This window comes from Salminus brasiliensis, chromosome 19 (genome assembly GCF_030463535.1).
Source record: "Salminus brasiliensis chromosome 19, fSalBra1.hap2, whole genome shotgun sequence".
NCBI lineage: Eukaryota > Metazoa > Chordata > Actinopteri > Characiformes > Bryconidae > Salminus > Salminus brasiliensis.
In genome coordinates, this window is record NC_132896.1 from 34,186,785 (window position 1) to 34,209,762 (window position 22,978).

The window sequence follows — 22,978 nt, forward strand, 5'->3', positions numbered from 1 at the left end:
GTGGCACAGGGGGAACCTACTTATCAGTAGGCGGGTAGTATTAATATTATGGCTGTATAAGGCATTGTTTTCGCGGAGGACTCTGTGATGTGCTATTACACTACTGAAAGGCATTACTTTAATGCTATATTATAAAAGGCTTTTATGCCCTGCATTGATCACACTAGCAATCTGGGCTAATCCTTTCTGACATGTAAAATACACCTGCTGTTTATCAGCTTTTCTGCAAGTTCCATTAGACGCAAATTAGCACTACGACTTGTGTTCACCTTTTGCAATGGTGGGGGGAGATTGCAATGAAGAGAGATTGCCATCTGCACACTCCCATAGATCGCCGTGTCTTCCCCTTGTATCACTTGCGGAAAACCCTTTGTCATCGTTAATTAACGACTATATAAAATGTGATTAAAAAATGCTATCAAGGTCAGATTAATATGTAGGTCTTCTATGAACGCTTCTTATATTGCTGCTCTTTGTGAAATTTAATTAGTCTGACTTTAATAGAACAGAGACAGAGACTGCTCATGCACCCCCCCACCCCCCCACCCAATGAAATCCGGACTGATATTGATGGCAGTGTCATCGTCAGGATGAAGCTACGCACCGTTCATTACAGGTGACCAAACTGAACACTTTCATGGACTGTGGTGTCATTGTGCCTTTTGAAATGAGCGGATTTGAATGCTGTTGTTTATTTTACATGAAACAGCTAATTGAGTTTTAATTACTTGATTAATCTGTTGTCAGCTGTGATTAATTAAAAAGAAAAAATTATATTTTCTCTGTTCTCAAATCTGTCACTGGTATGTGCAGCTTAGCATCATGCTACCTTCTTTTCCGCAATCTGACACTTGTACCACTTTGTTAGTCTGATTGAGGATCAGCAGGTATTATATTCAATACCTGTTACACTGTATGTCGTCCTGTCAGCCTTCAGACTGGCTCAGTCAGGGTCAAGCTGACTTCTGTTCATTCAGTATCAACCCAGCATCTGATCTGAGTTACTAACTATTACTGCCTGACTTTGGTTACAGTCAGGGCTGGACTGGGGACTAACTTCAGCCCTGGAGATACGTACCACCAGTGCCACTCAAAAGCTTGAAACGTCCAGTGGGAGGTCGTCCAGACAGGATCTTTTTTTTATCTTCCTCAAGCTTCGTTTACCTTTAATAAGCTTCAAAAATCCATGTTTAATCTGGAATGGCTAGAAATGTACATCACCGTAAATTGAGCGCTATAATACCCACACAGTTGTGGCCTGAACTGTGAAGGCCTAGATAATAGCCATGTCTCACTAATCACAGTTCCACAGTGAATAGGCAAAGGAGAAACAAGAGCTTCTCATTCTGAAGAAAGAAAGTAGTGAGATCTTGTCGGTGAGCTAGTCTGAAGAACAGAGCACGGTTCCTCCAGGGTTCTCCTGGATGCCCCCCAGTCCAGCCAGCACAGTGTGGAGGACTTCATCATCATCATCATCATCAGCAGCAGCAGCAGCAGCTGCAGCTCACCTGATTTACCATCATTAAGCCCTGATTTACCACCAAACCAGGTGTTGATCTGAGGAGAACTCTAAATAATACTAGACTCCATGAGGAGAACTTTAGAGATGTTCTAATAATGAACCCAGTGATGGAGAACCTCCACCACCACTTTCTGTAGGAGTGTTATTATTAGTGTTTATTCTGATATTAGTCCATAAGTTAAAAAATCCATGTTTTGCTTGGATTTTTTGGAGGCCTAGGTAATAGCCATGTTTCATCAGTTCCAGTTCCACAATAATTACTGGAGGTAGTGTCTGGAGGTGGTACTACACATTGCAACAGCTTTGAGACTTTAGGTCCAACAGAAACAATTTGTAAACCAATAAGTTCAGCTTTAGTTTGGATGTTTGGTTTGGAAGTCGGTGTTGAGTCTTCTTGAATAAACTGAAGCTTAGTTGGCTAACTTGTTCAGTAATTACCACGTCCACTTAAATTACCAATGAACTGACACTAAGTGGAGGTTGGTTATTTACATCCTGTCCAAATGAATTCACAGATAAGGAATAATAATGAACCTCTAGTCTCATTAGTTTGTGTAAATTCCAGCTCCTCCTGCGCTTCCCTAGCACTTCTTTAAGCCTCGCAGCGAAGAAATGAGTCGTGCCCCACCTTTTTGCCTCCTAAGGTCTAATTTTGTTTGGTTTCCATGCTCAAATGAGTAATTTCACTTAATATGTCAGTGTCATGTGGATTTAGCCTGGTGTGTGTACAGATGACAGATGAGACGATCTGTAAATATTAATTCAGTCATCATTAACGTCTTCTCTAACTGTGCAATTAAACTGACTGGGGGGAAAAGTGTGATGCACTTGAAGAAAACCGAGCTATTGCACAAACACATTAATCACCTCACAGCCATAGACAATAACACCCCAACTTCAAACGAAGCACAAGAGAGATGGCGAGACGCTTGTGACTGGCTGTCTCGAATTATTTATTGTTGACGTTGTTGGCTTATTTGGCCAGGGAGACACTTGTTTTGGCAGGGTCTTTGATGTGAGTGCTATGATTGGAAATGGGACCGCCGCTTACTTCTCAATCGCTCTCCTGTCTCCCTGGAGTCCGACCCTTTCTTCTTATTGTCGCTTTCTGATTGGACTCCTCCTTCCTTCATTGCCCTCTTAGTGGACGTTCAGTGCCATCAAGCATGGAGCCACAAGTCTCTAATTATAAATGCTTGTTTAGGGGGAGATTGCGGTGTCGTAAACGTTCCAACATCCCTCATAAAGCCATGCCCGCGATGCCCAAGCAGACTGCCATGCTGCCATAAAAGCAAGCAGGGTTGCCTTAGGGTCTGCTGCAACCCCGCCAGGATTCATCTCCAATGTCTGATAATACCTTTGCTAGGATACGTTGTCGAGGGCAAGTGTCTCCGAGCAGCTCGCTCCTTTGGTGTTGGCAACATTTGGAGTTACTGATTGATTCCAAAGTCCCATCCCAGGGCACTATTCCAAGCCTCCTACAGCGCCTCCTAGTAGCCGAAGGAAAAGTGCAACTCAGCACCGAGACAGCGTGCATGAGTGGGATTCGCAGAAATGAAGAAGTTTGTGGGCAGGCGAGTCCAGACGAGCCGGACAGAATGAGTAGACACAGCCCTGGCATGGGATGTGAGGAGAGGAAGGCCTGCTGTCCTCCCCCTCAGTGCCCGCCGTATGAAAAGCAGCCAGGCTTTCTTTCCGCTCACACACATACAGCGTCTGCAACGTCCCACCCAAAAGCGCAACGCCTGGTAGGAAGATTTAAAAAAAATTAAATAAATAAAAACCTTCCCACCCGTCTCACTCAATAATCACATGATCAGAAAGGCAGCTAAAGGCACCAGCTTTCAACATTGACAATACTCTACATTCAAATATTAGCAAAGTAGCAACCAGCCTTTCTTGCTTCTAGGCTCCCCCTACAGTCAGGAAGTGTCATTTTAAGCCACTTCTGAAGAACATGCTGTACACATGCTTTTCTGGACGAACTGAGAGATACAGAAGCCTCACCAAGAGGTCAAGAAGCATGTGGACTGAGGCAGTAGAGTAATACTATAGGAATTTTTACACTAATTGTTGTCCTGCCGGAGTGCCAAGCTCAATGTGTTTATAGAAAGCTCATCAACACTTCTTCTAAAATCAAGGATATTAATAAGGACTGTTATTCCACATTTGCTGCAGTAGCAACCTCTACTCTCCTGAAAAGGGTTTGCACTAGATGCTCCACAGGTTTAGCCATGAGAGCATCAGTGAGTTTGGACAATTAGTTCTGAATCACAAACTTCACTCCAACTCCTTCCAAAAGTAGGCCCATAACTCCAGCTCCACTGCTCCACTGCCCAATGCTAGGGGGCTTTATACCCCTCTAGCCCATTCTCAGTATTGGGCATAGTGACCTTAGTCTTGTCTTGTCTGCTCTTGTCTTGAGTGTCCTGTTCTACTGGCCATGCTTTTTTCTGTGGAGATTATATCAGCTGTATGAGTACAAGTAAAGTAAAGTAGCCTAGCCTAACATAATTAGTCTTAATAGAATAGGTGTGTAATAGAGACGTTTAGACATTTGGTGTAGTTTCTGGATGATAAGCCTCGAGATGAATTACTGATTAATAAACTTACAGTTAAAATGAGTTCATCCTTCCAAGGCTAGACCTATTCTTGTTGTTTTGCAGTTTCAGAACTGACCTTCGGGAGTATTTTTCCATTAGCTCAATTGATAGATCACATTACAGCAAGCTTTTGTTTTGGGGTATAACTGCAGCTTCTAGTGGTTAATTAGTTACAGAGACTTTTGAATGTTTGTTAAAACAGCTGTTTTTATTGCTGAAAGTGAACAATATAGTAGTGCACATTTAACATCTCTTGCATTGCATTGTTCTGCCTTAACATCTCCTGCATTGCTGCAGCGGTGGTGTTTTTATCTTGAGGATGAAAAAGAGTGGAGAGCAGGTAAAGGGATTGGGATGAGGACGAGGGAAATCCTGTTAGTTTCACTCTGCTGTCCCAGAAATAAGATTTTACCTCACTTACTGGGGTTGCTAGTGCAGCCACAGCCACTGAACACAAGATGTTAACCCCCTTCATTTCCATTCAGTGCCATTTAGGTGGCATCATGGATGCCTAATGCTATGAAAGAGATTCTATCAGCAATTTGAGGGGTGTGTTGGCTGGGTTGCATTTAGTGTGACATAAATGTACCATGATAAACACAGTAAAAGAGGTGAGTATGGTGATTGGTACGGTGTTTTTAGCACATTTATAAAAGCTCTGGCCAACTGCTAGGGGAAACACAATGTACAGTACATGATGTTGAGGCAAACAGCTGCAAATCAGTCATATCAGTCCTTGTTGAGCACCAACCACTTTGGAAAGGGCTTGGAAACAACAGCAAAACATTGTGTAAGCCAATCTGCTCTAAGAGCTGTAGTCTACGTTTCTTCTCAAGCCTGGCAAGACCAGAATGTTGTTCGGTGATAAGGCCTGCTTCTTTAGGCAGGCAATTATTTTTGAATCCCTTGACAGACTGACTGGATAATCAAGTCAAGACATCTGAGTGTTGTTCCAAAGATGCTGCAATGATTCAGTTGGATTAGCAGGGGAAATGTCATATCTCTATGTTTCCACATTAATCATGACTTCCAGATAGCCTGCTTGTTGCTGACACCAACACTTGGTCCATGTGGATCAATTATGAGCATTCAGGCCTTATCCACATGCATGCTGATATTTTTAAAAACATCCCAGTTTAAGGGAAATTCTTTGCAAGAACTGACGGAGAGAGATTGTTTTGCTTCCAGGCAAGAATTGCAAGTCCTTCCCCACCAATTTCTTAAAGAACACTCCACAGGGCACTGCATACCATGAACATGTGGAGCAGAGTGGGGCGCAAGAGGCCTTTGCTTATTTCTGCTCAAGAATGAGTAGAATTCCCTGTATTCAGGGTTTCGGCCACTGCTAGTAGACCTGTATGACCATATGCATCCATACACCTGCAGATTCAGCTACTTCCTTCACACTATGGCCTGTGATTAAATGCACAAATGCTTTGTGACCCATTTTTCACACATCCAACAAGACACTCACTGCACCTCCTCTTCTCAACACATCCCTCATGGGTATTTATAGCCCCATCATCCTTGTGCAGCACCATCTGCAGGAGCCTGAAGTTACTACCACCTTAAACATGCAAGTTGCTTTTGCTTATCTTTTTTATTTATTTATATGTCAAAGTGTGAAATCCAGTTCTATCTGCATGTAGATGCTGTTTTTTTTATGGCAGTAAAAGGGTATTTGAGATTCAGCCAGAAACATGCATGCATTGTGACAGCTGTGGAACACAGGAAAACTGAGCTTGGAGGTGGAGGCTTGTGTTTGAAAATCATCAAATCATATGCATTTTCAGTCTGGATGGGAGGCAAAATCACAGACAAACATCTAAAATGAAGAAAAGCTGAGTGATTGGATTGTGAAATAAAGACAGGAAGAGGATAGGAAGGTAAGGAATCCCAAGAATTCTGGTTGACCTCCATGGAAAACTCCAATAAGTGAGATGGGGTAAGGTAAGGTGAGGTGAGGTGACTTTTCAGGGCTACAGGAAGCTGGAAGAGACGTGATGTTCTGACTGGGGCTTTAAACTGTAAACTGTTCCGAGTTATGAGTTCTGCAGAGTTTTCATTGCCTCCAGTCCAATTCAGCAACTTATTAGTCTTTCAGCTCCTTTTGCAATAAAGATGATTTAATTTCCAGTCATTTCCTCCGCTCCTCGAACCCCTCGAATCACAATTTCTGGAACAGATTACTCAATGACAACGCTTCAAGGACACAATGGAAAGTTAATTTTGACAGCCACAGTGAGAGCGCTGATAATGTCCTGTTGCTTTGTTTTTCATTCAATATGACCAAATTACCCTTCTCGCACCGAGGAAACATGAATAGCTCATTTCAGCCAGAGACTGTCAAGAGAGACCATTTGCATTCAGTTTCTCTCAGCAGGTCCTTCAGCATTCTGAACACTTGTGTATAGTGAGTGCTTCACGCTCTCTCTACCATCATGGCCATACCGCTCCCACATGCAGAGCTGATGTACTCCTGGCGATAAATTAATGGGACGTATTGCAGGCTGTGGGTACAGATTTCAGGGGGAGGCTAATTCTGACATCATGGTGGCCACCTTCAGCACTGATATTATGCTCATTATCAGTAGCGCCAGTACTTAGGAGCCCAACAGTGTCCTTTCTGTCCTTGCGAGAAGAAGCCACAGAAGCTAGGATACATGAAAAGCAGTGCACCTAAATGGAAACCGTTATGGAGTCCAAAGCTACGCATATACAGTGGGTTTTCCAAACATGACAGACAGCTTTTAATATTCAAACGAGCTCGTGGCTCTCATGACTGTGTATTACCTTCAGTTACCCCTCATGAATAACATCAAACGGACCACGGAGCGTGTAGAAATAGAAAATGTGATAACTACAGGGGCTTGTGTTTGAAGCACCGCAGTGATGGTGAGGAACGCAGAAGAAAGGGAGCTGGACCAAAAGCCTGGAAGTGTGAACTGCTCTAATGTAGTCCTCACTGGTGTGCGGTGGTTTCCTTCAGCTTGTATGTATGTTGCGAAACATCGTAAATTATGATGTTAATCAGGGACTCATACTGCGTGGTGGTCCGTGGTGGTGCATTGAGTGTATTGTAAATTTGTGTCAAATCTGAGTGAGTGTATGAGGATGAGGAGGGAGTGTATAATGTGTGTGGGCATCTTCACACATTCGTTTTCATCCATAAACACCTCAATAAACACTCCTATACACTAGAATAGGAGATATTAGTCCACACACACCTCAATAAACACTCCTATACACTAGAATAGGAGATATTAGTCCATACACACCTCAATAAACACTCCTATACACTAGAATAGGAGATATTAGTCCATACACACCTCAATAAACATTCCTATACACTAGAATAGGAGATATTAGTGTATGAGGATGATGAGGGAGTGTATAATGTGTGTGGGCATCTTCACACGTTCGTTTCTGTTACATAAATCAGAGCGGTTGAGTTTGAAGTAGGTGCATGACAGAGAAGCAGATCCACGCTGCTGAAGGCTGCTGCATGGAAATTAGCACTCTGGAGTATCAACGTGTGAGATCCAATCAGGGGTCTCATTTGTGTCTCCACAGCAAAGAGAAGAAGACTAGTGTGCTGACAGTGTCAGTCTTGAATTTCAATCACCAATGTCCTCTTTAGTTACTGCTTAACTGTGTATGTAATGAAGGTTCTCTGTAAAACGCTTAGCTTGTGTTTTCCTTAAATAAAAAAGATGCACGTCTGTGTGTTTCTGTACGAGTGTGTGATGGAATTGTAGTTAAAAGGTGTGCTTTTGCTTGAAAGACACCCACTCTGCATTTTACTGGGCACTGCATCAAATAATAGCTAGAGCTTCTTTAGCCACTGAGCTGCCTCATCACAATCCGCCGTCTCCTCAGAGGCCAAACGCATTATATATTCCAGGATAACAAGGCAGACAGCTAGCGACTTACTCCGCATTTTCTGTCATTCCAAATTTCCTGCGGCAGCCTTATTTCAGCCGGAACATCTGGGAAACAATTTGTAGATAAATATCTGAAAACCTAGATTTGAAACCCTTGAAGAATTTCCAAATGCAAACATGCTAAGCGACCATTTCCCAAGGTCTGCTGCTGTCACCAAACGTACTCATCGATGGCTGGCGATTAAAGCGACCCCCTCAATGGCTCTTGACAGTGCTGTCAGGTGCAGTGCCTCCTCTTCCCAGAATGCCCCCTGTTCCCACTGCACCGCAGCTCCGGCTGCAGCCCACGGTGCCTCTGCTACCCAGTGTCCTCTCCTACGCAACGGCCAATTAAAACTCTTCCGATGCTTTTGTTGGAGTGCACAAGGCCTACGTATGTTACCGCTGAGGAACAATGAGTGGGCCGGCAGCTCCGGCATCCCCCTTCAAGCCTGAGTGCATTAACCCCTGAGTTTTGCATTGACACAGAAATATGCAGTAACTTCAACAGTGTTATACAACGAAATAGGAGATATTAGTCCATAAACACATCAATAAACACTCCTATACACTAGAGTAGGATATATTGGTCCATACACACCTCAATAAACACTCCTATACACTAGAATAGGAGATATTAGTCCATAAACACCTCAATAAACACTCCTATACACTAGAATAGGAGATATTAGTCCATAAACACCCCAATAAACACTCATATACACTAAAATAGGAGATATTAGTCCATAAACACCTAAATAAACACTCCTGTACACTAGAATAGGAGATATTAGTCTATACACACCTCAATAAACACTCCTATACACTAGAATAGGAGATATTAGTCCATAAACACCTCAATAAACACTCCTATACACTAGAATAGGAGATATTAGTCCATAAACACCTCAATAAACACTCCCATACACTAGAATAGGAGATATTAGTCCATAAACACCTCAATAAACACTCCTATACACTAGAATAGGAGATATTAGTCCATACACACCTCAATAAACACTCCTATACACTAGAATAAGAGATATTAGTCCATAAACACCTCAATAAACACTCATATACACTAGAATAGGAGATATTAGTCCATACACACCTCAATAAACACTCCTATACACTAGAATAAGAGATATTAGTCCATAAACACCTCAAACGTAGGCAAACAGGACAAATAACACCAATACCAATTGTCTGTGTTAAATGTCTTATTGGTCTGTTGCATTGAACTGTTTGCCTAAAACATCATAAGCCTGAGAACTCGGGGAGAGAAACAGGAAAAAGCAATTTTGTTGCAAAGCCAGCGCAGGTAATCATGTCTACGGTAGGAAAATCTACAAAGCAGAATACTGAATATGAAGATGTCTGGAAAGCTTGTCCCGGTTCGAATTTGTTATAAAGAATTAGATCTATTTAGGGGACAGGTTAACAGCCATCTCACACAATGTTACATTCATCACAAATATTATCAAGTTATTATCTGCCATCAGCTTCAGCATTGGGCTATTGTGCTAGTGTTTGGATAATGGCTGGGATGACACGCATTATAAGACTTGACTACTCGCTCTGACACTCAGACAATTACATCCTCCAAGCCTGGCTATTAATATATTGGACAAAAGGAGCCTGACTGGAACAGAGAACGCCCTTTTCCAGTCATTACGACCGGAGCGCACTGGCAGCACGAACACTAACTATTCAGCAACAAAATTCAATAGCAGGGAACACATGAAGTATTATCGACCAACGGCACAGAAACGACCAATATTGAATAACCAAATTCAATAAGAGACATGCTGTATCTCTCCAGCTCCATTGTGGTCATCATTATAAATAGACAAGATAAAGGCAATACCGCTAACGGGGACGCATGTCACGAAGATCCTCGTTCATGGGAAATGATGGACTTCCTCATATGTGCGCCCATCGAACCTGAAGTTTCCCTTTACAGCACCAGTATCGGCTCCCGTCGCCCGTGCCTGCTCCAGTCTGCCACCTCTGGGGCCCCCGCCGCTGTAGCTCCCCCGCCTAAAGCTCCAGTCCCTGTGCCAACCTTTTTTGCTGGTCTCAAGAACTGTGCCCAGGCTGGGTGTTCTTTTGTGAGCACTGGAGTTGGAGTCGTCTTCAGCACATGGCTGTTTTGTTTGTGTTGTCTCCATCCTAGCACCGCCTTGTCATTCTCTTGTTTTATGTCCACCTCCACCTCTGAGCTCACAAAACCACAACACCTGTGCTGGCCAATACTGCTATAAGAGTGATAAGAGGAGAGAGTGCCAGCTACCCTCCTGGAGAGAGCATGGTCAATTGTCCTCCCCCAGACTCTAGACACTGATGGCAAAACGGCATGGTGTAGGATTCTAACTTGCGACCTCTGGGCCATAGTGGCTGCGCATTAGATGTTTTTTGTTTTAACATAAAATGGTGGAAGTTTTCTTGATCATGATGCATGGACCAATAGAAATGCTCAGAAATGACTTGTGGCAGAATCTTCTTCCATTGGCTTCCATTGAAAGTTAAGAAGGTTTTTTCCCTTCTCCTGTAAACTTATGTTAAAAGAGTGTAAAACTGCTTATCTGAGCAGTAAGTGTTTATCCTCTCAGTAAAAAACTGATATCAGAATAAACACTAATAATAACACTCCTACAGAAGGTGGTGGAGGTTCTCCATCACTGTGTTCATCATTAGAACATCTCCAAAGTTCTCCTCTCTCATGGAGTCTAGTATTATTTAGAGTTCTCCTCAGATCAACACCTGGTTTGGTGGTAAATCAGGGCTTAATGATGGTAAATCTGCTGATGGAGTTGAACACATCCTCCACGCTGTGCTCGCTGGAGGGGGGGGGGGGGGGCGTCCAGGAGAAACCTGGAGGAACCAAGCTCTGTTCTTCAGACTAGCTCACCGACAAGATCTCACTACTTTCTTCAGAATGAGAACTTAGCTCGTCTGGTCTAATGGGATCTGGAGTTTCTACAGTAAAAAGCCTTGTATTGCTGAGAGACATGATTTACCACAATGTGATTGGCTGCCTAACTATAAAACCTCTGTACAGTACTGTATAGATGTATGTATGTATGGTATTCTTACGGTCATTTTTGCCTAATTCGCCTGTTCCCATTTCACTGTGTGGCTGTTAACTCATCAAACACAGCAGCATCTCCAACGCGACAGATTTGCGAATGCAATGCAGTGAGAGTGCGAGTACGAGTGAGTGTGATGTGAGTAATGAATCATTACACACCGACCGAACAGTCAGTCTGTGTATGCGACCCTTTCTGGCAAGTGCTGCGCAAGATCCGACAATCCGCCTCACATCCTCGTAAACAAGCCGGCTTTGTGGTGTAGGCCCAGAGTCCAGCACCATCTGCGCCAGTGGCCACAGCAGTCCATAACGACTGCTTGTTCCGCAAGTGACACAAGTCCGGTTCATTAGAGGGGAAAGCTACTCATCGCCTTTCAGCAGTGCTTTCCTGACAGATATGTGAGCAGAACATCGATGGACGCTGCTTGGAGAGCTGTTGATTTTGCTCAGACTTTAAAGGAGCAGTTCAGCAAGAAATCAAATCAGCATGATTGATCACCGACCCCACGTGCATTTAATCAGCCAAGACATTTGATTTGATATCTAGAATGTGAGATGCTAGGCTACAATTGCTAAAGAAAAACACTGGATTTAGACTGTCACCAATCTCATTTAGTTTTTTGACATTTTTGACATATTAATAAAACGATGATTATCAGAGAGATAATGAGATCAGAGCTGAGACAGAGCTCTACAGGCAGATCTTATGGCTTGGTTTTTGCTCTGATATATGTTGTCAGTTGTGGGATTTTATATAGACAGGTTTGTGTCTTTTCAAATCATGTCTAATCAACTGAATTACCACAGGTGGACTTCATCCAGGCTGTGGAGACATTTCAAAAATATATACTTATGCTCAAGTATTATTATTTTATTTCTATTTAAATGAAATAAAGACAAATCAAAAATTCAGTTTTCTCTCATCCTAGGCATATAATTAAGCAGATTAATGATTTATTTTAGCAGAACACCTTAATAACACACTCCTGAAAATCTACTGACACTTTACTTAAATCTATCTATCTATCTATCTATCTATCTATCTATCTATCTATCTATCTGTCTGTCTCTCTGTCTGTCTGTCTATCTATCTATCTATCTATTTATCTATCTATCTATCTATCTATCTATCTGTCTGTCTGTCTGTCTGTCTGTCTATCTATCTATACATCTATAACAATATATATATATATATATATATATATATATATATATATATATATATATATATATATATATATAATATAACAAAACATAAAAAGGGAAAAGTCTGGATACTGGATATATATATATATATATATATATATATATATATATATATATATATATATATAGATAGATAGATAGATATAGATATAGATAGATATGTGTGGATATCAGAATCAAATCAATCACGCAAACCTAAGACTGCAAAAACAGTGTTTTTGGTGTTTTTTGGATTTTGTAATTTTGTTATTTTCCAAACTATCGCTTCAATACTCTTTAAAATGCTGTTCTGCACCAACATCCCAGACAGCAGTGGAGGAGAACCTGTTCTGTCACAGTAGTTTTGTTCCAGTTTGCTGTTTCTTCAGCACACACTGAGACTGGACTGTTCTGCAGCTCTTTTCTGTCAACAAAAACTGAAACCATGGCAAGTCCTTAATCCCCGGATTTACCAAGACCCTTATTAAAGCCTAAGCCTGTTAACTTTACACCTATCACATATTGTGCTGCAATTGCTTAAGCTTATTAGAAATGTGTAATGACTAGTCATTAGAAGCAAAACTTAAGAAACAGTTCCAGTGCCTATTTCCACGATTCCATTTCTCCATCCCTCGCCTCGTCGTGATTCAGCGGTGGTGGTGTTTGTTCTTGCGCTTGAAAGTTCAGCTTTAACGCATGCCAAGCTTCCCATCACGCTCTGTGGTGCACCTTTCAGCTCTGTGCAGCTATTGTTGGAAAGATAGTGATTAGATACTGAAACTGGCTTGCTCAAATCATGAGCTCCAAATGAGAAAATAATACCATGAGCATTTTTGGCAAGGGTGTGTTCTGCAAATAACCGCGGTTGGTATGTCATAAATATGGATTCACGTCTAGCAAATATGCAATAGGATTTAGCTACTGCAGCAAAACAGTCTGAGGATTTGGATTGGAATTTGTCAGCAATAAATTTGTAGGTATTGAAGGGACTGTACTTCACGCCAGCCAGTCGACACTGCAGAAAGAACCTTTCAGGTCTCATATTTATGCAGCTCACGATGCTAATTGGCTATTTCTTGCTAATAATATGTATGGATTTCTGGAGATTTTTTTTTTACTCAAGTGTTGGATGTAAATTATAAATCAGAGTTAGGATTTTATATATTACACAGACATTTGATAGTGAATACCCAATTATTTCCTCCATGAGCTACAGCAACCAGCCACAACATTAAAACCATCTGCCGAATGTGGCATAAACCAGAACAGGCCTGACCTATTATAGCATGAACTTTGTCACCTCTGAAGGTGGTCCTGTGGTGTCCTGAAGGATGATCCTTTAAGGTCTGTAATGTTGTGAGGTGGGATCTCCATGAGCATCAGTGAGGCTTGGACGTCCATCACCTCATTGTCCCTGCTTCACTGGTTGTGCTTGTACTGACCACTGCATACCAGGAACTGATAGTGATAGATGTTGATAAATATTCAATGCTTCTTTTTTTAAACATGTTATTTAGTGCTTATTGCCATCATCATGCAAAAACATTATCTCCAAAAAAAACAACAACAAAAAAAAAACAGGCTAATCTAAATATATATATATTAACTTGCAATGGAAGTCAGTGTAAAAACATTGTATTCCAAGTCATTTTGGAGCATTTCTATTGGTCCATTCATCATGAAATTCTGATACAATGCAAAACACAACTGCCATATTCAAATTATATTAAAATTGATTTTTTTTTTTTTTTTTTTTTTCATATTATAAAGCCTTCAAATGAAGCATTAAAAAGCCCACATAAATATATTCATTCCTGCAGGCTTTTCCTCCACGCAGCTTGTTTGAAGGTTGATCAAAAGCCACTCAGCAACTAAAGCATTTTTTCGTCCAAATGAGACGAGATGTTTAGCCGCTGCTAGCCTTATTCCAGTGGCTGGTGGTGTTTACGCGGGGGGTCTAAGAACCACCATCCATAAACATGCCATTCAAAACGGCTTAAAGAGACAGTCGCTCAGTCATCTCATGCTGTCCTGTGAAGTAAGTATTATGACTGAAAGCTGTAGCTGCTTATTTGTCATCAAGTACTCATTAACTGTCAGCTAATGGTGCTTCATAGAGGGAGGAATTTGTTTTTGGCAAACCGCTCTGACATCACCATTTTTCCAAGTAGTTTATTGGCCCCGCTCAGTCTTGTTTGTGGCCAGATGATCTACTCAATCAATGTCATTTGACAATGGATGAGAAACAGTTGGGTACACCCACCGTTTGAGTTTTTCTACTGCGTATTCATTACAGATCTCCATTTCTCGGCCTGTCACAGTTGATATGTTTATACTATTAAAACTGTGCTGGCTCAGGCATCGCCTAAACTGTGATACAAGCAGAAACTATTTTCCTAGCCATTATCAAACCCATTGAGAGGACAGCCAGGCCTTGGTAAATCTCCCCTTTACGAAATGAAAACGCTGATGTGTTCATCCCAGATTGTGAAGGTTGTCAATAAAGGCTAGATTACGGCTTCATTGATCTCAAGGGATGCTTCCTCAGTTGGCTTGCTGGAATGAACTGCACTGTTTTAAAGCATGGCACATTAAATGAGTGTGATTTAGTCTCATCTTCCAAAATGTAATGTTCTTCAACATCTACATAATAAACTGGATGTGTGTTCTTCACGGAACCGTTTTCTCCCAATGGAGTCCAGGTAGAAAATGAGATTTTGTCATTTGTAAGACCTGGTTACAAATGAGTGAGAATATCAAGGCCTCTCTGGGACTGTTTCTTACGCTGCACACATGTAGCTACAGTCAAAACTACCATCATTTTTGTCACTATTTAAGTAAAACCAAGGGGTAGAATTTTTTGTTCTGTAAATGGTGTATCATTGTACTGTAAATTATCAATCTGAGGATGGTACTTTTGCACTCTTGAAGTATTCTGTCCAAAAAGGTTCTTTGACTATTAATAGCAGGAGATATATATATATATATATATATATATATATATATATCTATATCTCTCTCTCTCTCTCTCTATATATATATATATATATATATATATATATATATAAATGGTCTATAATAAAGTCATTGGCAAAGTTTCTTACATCTAAAAAAACATTTTTAGAACACTGGTTATATTGATATTTCTACTAACATATTGGAAATAAATAAAGCAATATATTTATTATATACATATACTGTTTACTGTTACACTTTTTTGGGAGGACTGTTGTTCATTTACACTTTTAAAATGAACAACATGCAGTTTCACCAGGGGTGACCAAACTTTTGCATAAGACTGTATATTTAGAAACCTGAAATTCTGGAATGTAACATTTCGTCATAATCTTTTGGCGAAATAAAAAGTACTGAGCTTAGTTTATTGTTTTCTGTTGTCTTTATTCCACTAACCCAATCTAACAGAAAGGTCAAATCTGAGAATTCATGATGAACCGAATCATTTCATAAAGCATCTCAATTGTAATTAATTTATTATCTTGTATTAGTTTAAATCAATCAATCAATCAATCAATCAAATGTATTTATATTGCACGTTTAACAACAAATGTTGTCACAAAGCAGCTTTACAGAGATCTGGATCCGAGCCTCTTTAGAGCAAGCTAGTTGGGTCGAGAGGAAGAAACCTCGAGAGGAACCAAGACTCAAAAGGGGAACTCCTCCCCGTCCTCCTCAGGTCGACACTGGATCATAATAATAAAAATCAAAACAGGAATATAAACAACAATAAAACTAAACTGAATTAAGGAAAAAAAGTAAAAAGGTAAATGTGGCGTCAAGCTGTACAAGATGAAATCCTTAGTGAGATGATAAAGTCCTGCAGTGAGGTGAGGCTGAATCAACACGAGGCCCCAGAGCAGGCAGTGGAGAGCCAGGTCAGGCGGTGCCGGGATGGAACAGTTGGAACCGGGCTTCTCAATACATGTGAAAGTAAAAAGAAAGGAGGGGAAAACAAGGGCTTAGGAAGAGCACAGGAAAATATTATTGGGGGGTAATGTAGAGTGACATAGTTTTCATAGTAGTTGATTGTAGTTATTAAGGGTAATAAACCTGAAGTTCAACCCTTATGTAGTCTTTTAAGCTTTCGTGGAAGCAGGAACAAATAATGATGGGGTCATTCTAGGAAAAGCTATTACATTCCAAGCTTAAAAAAGATTTCTCTGCTGTTTCGTCTGGTGTTTCATGTTTGACCCATAAGGCAACACACAGCTTAAGAATAAGAACGTAAGTTAAAGTTAAGTTAAACCTGTGTCTGAAAATCACTGCGTATGCAGTGTCACGTCTGATGAAGCAACGAGTTTGCACAGCTGTACTTCACAGCAGGGTTTTTGCTCATCTTTGTAGAATGACAAGGCTGAAATGAAAAGATGATGTGTGGAACAGACAGAGGTGTGTTTCACCAGGGGATGGAACCAGTAGGGAGCGTCCGCATAATCGGCTGATTCTGCACACCTGTTCTTCATTCCCTAATCGTCTACTTAATTCCCCTTTTCCAGCCTAGGCAGAGACCGGAGAGAGGAAGCTTATGTTCTAATACCCGAGAGTAAAGTTCCACACAAGACAAAATAAAGCTCTGTGTATTTTTTTTTCTTCTGTTTAATTAACTATGTAATGAATCCTCTGGTCTCCCAGTTAGTCGTGGAAAACAAGGCGTGTAAATGTCCATAACTCAGGTCTTACACACGTCTGTCTTGAGTCTATCCAATTGATCCAGTCGCAGCATGTAATCATATTCAATTTGCATTGAATGTGAGCAGCATTGCAAAACCCCTCGTATCAATATGATTCTATGCTTGAACTAACACTCAATTTCTTGTTTATTATTATTATCTAGGGTGGAGCACAACTTAACCATTCCACTAAAGGTGAGGCCTATAACTTACCCCACATGTCTGACAAACTGAATGTAAAATCAATCAACCAATAATTTCCAAATGAGTTGTCATTGACCTCAATTTTAAGCAGCATAGCTGCAGCATTCACTATAAAAGTATGGTAAATTATGGTAATGGCAATGGTAACTAAATTATTTCCAAATTTATTTTTTAGAATTCTGTGTTGGAACAAAAAAAAGGTTTCCATTTGTGCATAATAACAATAACAATAATAATAATAATAATAATAATAATAATAATAATAATAATAATGAAAAGAGTTCAAATGATTACAAAAATGAACCATTTTATTTTTGCCACATTATATCATGATATTTTATTCAAAAGGGGAAATTTTAACAACATAGGAGTACATTCTGTGACTACACACTGCAAATGCAAAACAATGCACAAAAAATATACTCTGATGATTATACTAAATATCTAAAACAAACAAACAAATATTAAATTCAATGCTATGGACTACTTTATACCAATTATACAATACAATGTTTTTTTTACAGTATATAATAATCAGGTAATCATATAAACTTGAATAAAATGTACAGTTTATTATTTTGGGTATAATTATGGTGGCTTTCACTGAAATTCCCAACAGGTTACAGTTATTAATGGGGTACTATATAATTATTTTGGGTAAGTACGAATTCAATCAACCTAAAGTACACTGAAATTCTATACAGGTGATGGACACTTAGTGCAGTGTCTCATAATTTGATAATGATATGAGTACATAATGTGGTAAATACAAGCATATTGCTGCTGTCATGCAAAAATGCAAATGTTTGTCCTATTGGGAATTTTACAGTTGTTCTTTTAATTTTGTCAGGATTTCATGATGAATGGACCAATAGAAATGCTCCCAAATGACTTGATTTTAATTTAAAAATAATTCATCATCATTTTTACATTGACTTCCATTAAAAGTTAAGTAAGTTAAGAAACAATATGCTAAATGACACTGTTATGTTACACATTTCAGCAAAAAATGTAAATCTGAAAATGGTAAGAACCCAGGAAAACTGAAATACCCAACTAGTCACACACTGGCCGAGTTATTAGCTAGAACCTGTTGGGTATTTCAGTGTCATTTATTAAGACAGCCTAGAACTTACCATTGAAATAGCCACAATAATTGCTTACTATTTTGGAGTCTGCAACTCACACACACTCGGTTATTACTATAACTTGTTATTAACCGAGAAAAAGAAAGCATTAGCAAAATCTGTTACATCTTACTCCATGTTAGGTGGTGTTTTGTGCTCCCATATGTCCTTACATAACATTGCTGCATTTATTATTCATGAAATATCCTGCTTGTCCCCAGTGAGACCCCACCATCCCTCTAAGTCCTGATACATTCCTTACTATGTATATCCTTCATTTATGTCTCTTGGTACCTCTACAGATAAGAACCTTCTTCAAAACAGTATCCGGTATCGCTTTACCTGGAGGGTCCATTATAGATTCCTCATAGATGCTCACCTGAAATCTCAACTAAGCTTCAACTAAATATCTATTAAATGTAACTGAACTCTAAGATGAATAGAAACAACTGTCTATTGAATGTAACCCTGCACCTAAATCTAATCCTAATCCTAACCCTAACCTTAACCTGACTCTTTTAGACTTAGGTGTAGGGTTAGATTTAAGGCTTAGGTTCAGGTTATGGTTAGGGTCAGGATTTAGGGTTGATTGAAGTGAAAGGTTAGGATTGGGATTAAGTGCAAGGTTACATTTAATAGACAGTTTAATCTATCCAAGCAAAGTGATGCCGTACATCCTTCCACTCTTATATACTCTTCTACTCTTATATATTCTCAAAACTTCCTGTATGATTGTAAAGAAACTACATGAAAGTTCAGCTGAGTCAAGAGGGTGGTGCATTATTCTACTGTGCAGCATTGCTTGCATAAATATAATCCTAATGTCAAAGTCATACATGTAAATCTTACCTGCAGTTCTGTTATTAGAAAACTCAATGTTTGAATTATACTACAGAATATCCAGAGAAACAAACTGAGATCAAATATTTTCTTTCACTTATTTATGGTATGAAAGACTAAATGGGCATATTTTTGCATAAAAATGCTTATAATGTAAAATATGGGAATATGGGAAAAAGGTAAATTATCATATACAGTCATTGTCATAAAGTATTGCTCTTATTAACATTAAATTATGGGAATTATTTCCCTTTTTAAAATATGAAAAACCCAACAACAACCTTGCAGTAAAAATAAATAAAGAAATAAAATAATATTTTATTCTAACTGATGTTATGCTACATGGCTACTGTAATTAATCACAGTATCAAGACCAGACTGTCCCTTTAGTAAATGAACACTTGTGCAGTTAACCCCTGCCATATGTTCGTCAATAACAAATTTAAAAAGTAGTAAATGTGAAATAAACAAACCATCTCAACAAAACATCTCAAACCACCCACCTGCTTTTTATGGTATGAAAGACTTAGAATTATTATTATTTTTTGCTTAAAAATGCTTATAATATAAAACATGGTAATATGGGAAATAAGGTAAATGATCATATACAGTCATCGTCACAAGTACTGCTCTTATTATTATATACTGAATTATGGGAACAAAATTCCCCTTTTTAAAATATAAAAAAAAACAACTTTGCAGTAAAAATAAACAATTACATTCAATAGACAGTCATTTACATTCATCTATCCAAGCAAAGTGATACCGTAAATCCTTCTACGCTTATATATTCACAATTTCACCTATTTCTTGCACCCCCCAGCTCTTGCTGTCATGTCATTGACTATGTCTTAATATAAAACCACCCAGCTGAATTTCTATATGTCATTTCAGTGTGTTATTTTTGTCCTTTTAAATGCCATTTACTTTTTCAAAAGACATGCATCATGCATCACAATCTCATTACCATCACTTCCCTCCGTTCCGTCTTCATGCTAAGCTATGTCACACGGCAGATGTTTGAAATACACTGTGAAGGTCAGAGCAGGTAGTTGTTTGATCATATAGAATTATGACAGGGAGATACTGTACGACGCCGCGTGTTTCTGGGAAGGTGAGGCCTCCGACGGATTTGCTGAGAAGCATCTGCCCCGGAGGCTGAGTTAGCATCAAGGATTTTTTGAAAGCGCTGATAATGCCATTAATATTTAAAACCAGCCAATTAAGGAGATCTCCAAGCTGTTAGAGTAAACTGCATATTCTCATTTCCTTCGAGAACAGGAGCTTCATCAAGCTTAAAATCATTTAGCAGCCTTCTTACACTAAGCACGGCGCAAAGACATATGGATCGGCGTGTTAAATTTAAATTCTTTTGCTGAGTCAACACGGCTGGGCTTAATTACATAAATCTTCAGTCTCAGGTATGTGATATGCAGATGAGACAAGACAGATACTGTCGAGGCAGAAGGGCCCAATCTGTTACTCAGTGTGTTACTGACTGAAGTGGAGCTTTTTTGTGCAAAAGTCATTGATTTGTGCAAAAGTCATTATTTTAATCATGTGTTTATTAAATACATATAAGAATTGTATAAAATTATAAATATATTTGTAGTTATTATTAGTTATTATTTTAATAATTATTAGATTAGAGTGGTATTTGAGTTGTGTTTTCTTTTGTAAAGTGAAGAAAACTTAAAATACAGACCACATCTGTATATTTTGGAGTGGTGTAGTCAGTTTTGACTTGAGCCATTTAAAAAAGCTGTGGCAAGGCCTCAAACAAGAAGTCTATCCTCAGAAGCCCACCTGCATCTGAATTCAAGCATTTTAGCAAGGAAAAATGGGCTTAAATTTGAGCTGATGTGAAAATTTAAGAAAAGTTGATTGCAATTATTTCTGCTCAAAATGATCTTTCTTATAAAAACATCTTGTGAAAGTCATCATTTGAACAAGCAATTACTTTCACATGGTTGATCTGCAAGTTGACTGAAACTCTAAAAACTAAATAATCATTTTAAAAGAGTTTTTATTTGATATCGTTTTCTCTCATATTCAATTTTCTTTAAAGATCTACAATACAAAAACACAATTACATAAAAAAATCCACTGTCAGCTTGTAATTCCTACAGTGCTGTTAAGGCATTGCAGTTTAAGGGAGCTGTAGAGGTAAATATGAGACCCAGAAGACAACATCTGCTCATATGCAGGCAAAACACCCTGTATGATTATAAAGAAACTGCATGAAAGTTCAGCTGAGTCACGAGGGTGGTGCACTATTCTACTGTGCAGCATTGCTTGCATAAATAATCATAATACTAATGGAGTCATACATGTAAATCTTACCTGCAGTTCTGCTGTTACAAAATTCAATGTTTGAAGTATACTACAGAATATCTAGACAAAACCACCTGAGATCAAATATTTTTGTTTTCAATATTTTTATGGTATGAAAGACAGAGTAAATGTGCATTAGAATATTTTTTACATAAAAATGCTTATCACAGGAAATAAGGTAAATTATCAAATACAGTTATTGTCACAAGTATCACTTATATTAACACTGAATTATGTGAACAAAAATTCCCCTTTTTTAAATATTAAAAAACCCAACAACAACCTTGCAGTAAAAATAAATTTAAAAATGAATAAATAATATTGTATTCTAACTGATGTTATGCTACACGTCTACTGTATTAATCACAGTCTCAAGACCAGCCTGTCCCTTTAGTAAACAAACACTTGTCCAGTTAACCCCTGCCATATGTTAGTAAATAATACATTTAGAAAGTAGTAAATGTGAAATAAACAAACCCATCTGTTAATGAAACAGTTTTAAATTACAGCACAGCCAGTCAGATCAGACCTGATTTACATATCAGTCTTAATCCCTCGAACCCTGTGCCAGTTATTTCTGTTTTAAGACCTATGTTTTAGTAATTACACAAACTCCCATGAATGATTCAGTTACTGTTATAAAACTAAAGCCAAGGTGAGGAATTTGACGTATGAGCTCAGATAAAGGCCTTTAGAGTTTAAAGAGTTAAATCTGGAGAGAATCTACTCGCAGAGAACTATCACAGGAAGCCACGCGAGAGCGGATGCCTTCCACCCTGCCAGCATCTACAGAGCTGGCAGAGCTGAACACACTTCTTGACTGCTTGGTGCTCTCTGACGCTGTTCTAGGGTTGCCAGTGATAATTACCTGAACTGAGGTCGGCGTGGATGACGCAGTTTGGATGGGTGTAAGTGCTTTGTTTACCAACATGAAAAGGGTCCATTAATATTCCAAGACTTCAAAATAAACACCATCCAGCGCAAGTGCAAAAATACCGCAGTGCCGTCCACCGCAACGGCACCCGCTCACCATGGAATATGACTTGTTTGGATTGAAAAGTGGGAGGAAATTGAAGAGGAGCCCACAAACACACCAGATGAAAAAAAAAAAACAAAAACAGAATCACATTTTCCATTTTGTTCTCTTTTACATCAGCAACGATTTGCTATGCCTAATTACCCCCTCCTGCATGAAGAGGGGGAATTTGCATAGCTGTCGGGCACCTTCTCATCACGGGGGGATTTAGCGTGGCTCCTCCAGGCTCACACTGCCAAAATCGTTTTTCAGGGCATTGTGAAGGGTTCTCCAGGGCCACAGAACATGACATTCGTTTACCACCTGGATGCAATACACGCTGTTCCAATTTTTCTTCCGTTACAGTCCATTTCTGACTGAAGGTAACGTACAGAGTTTTGGGTCTGAGGTAAACATTTCATTGCCTATGATCAGCAGCACAATTC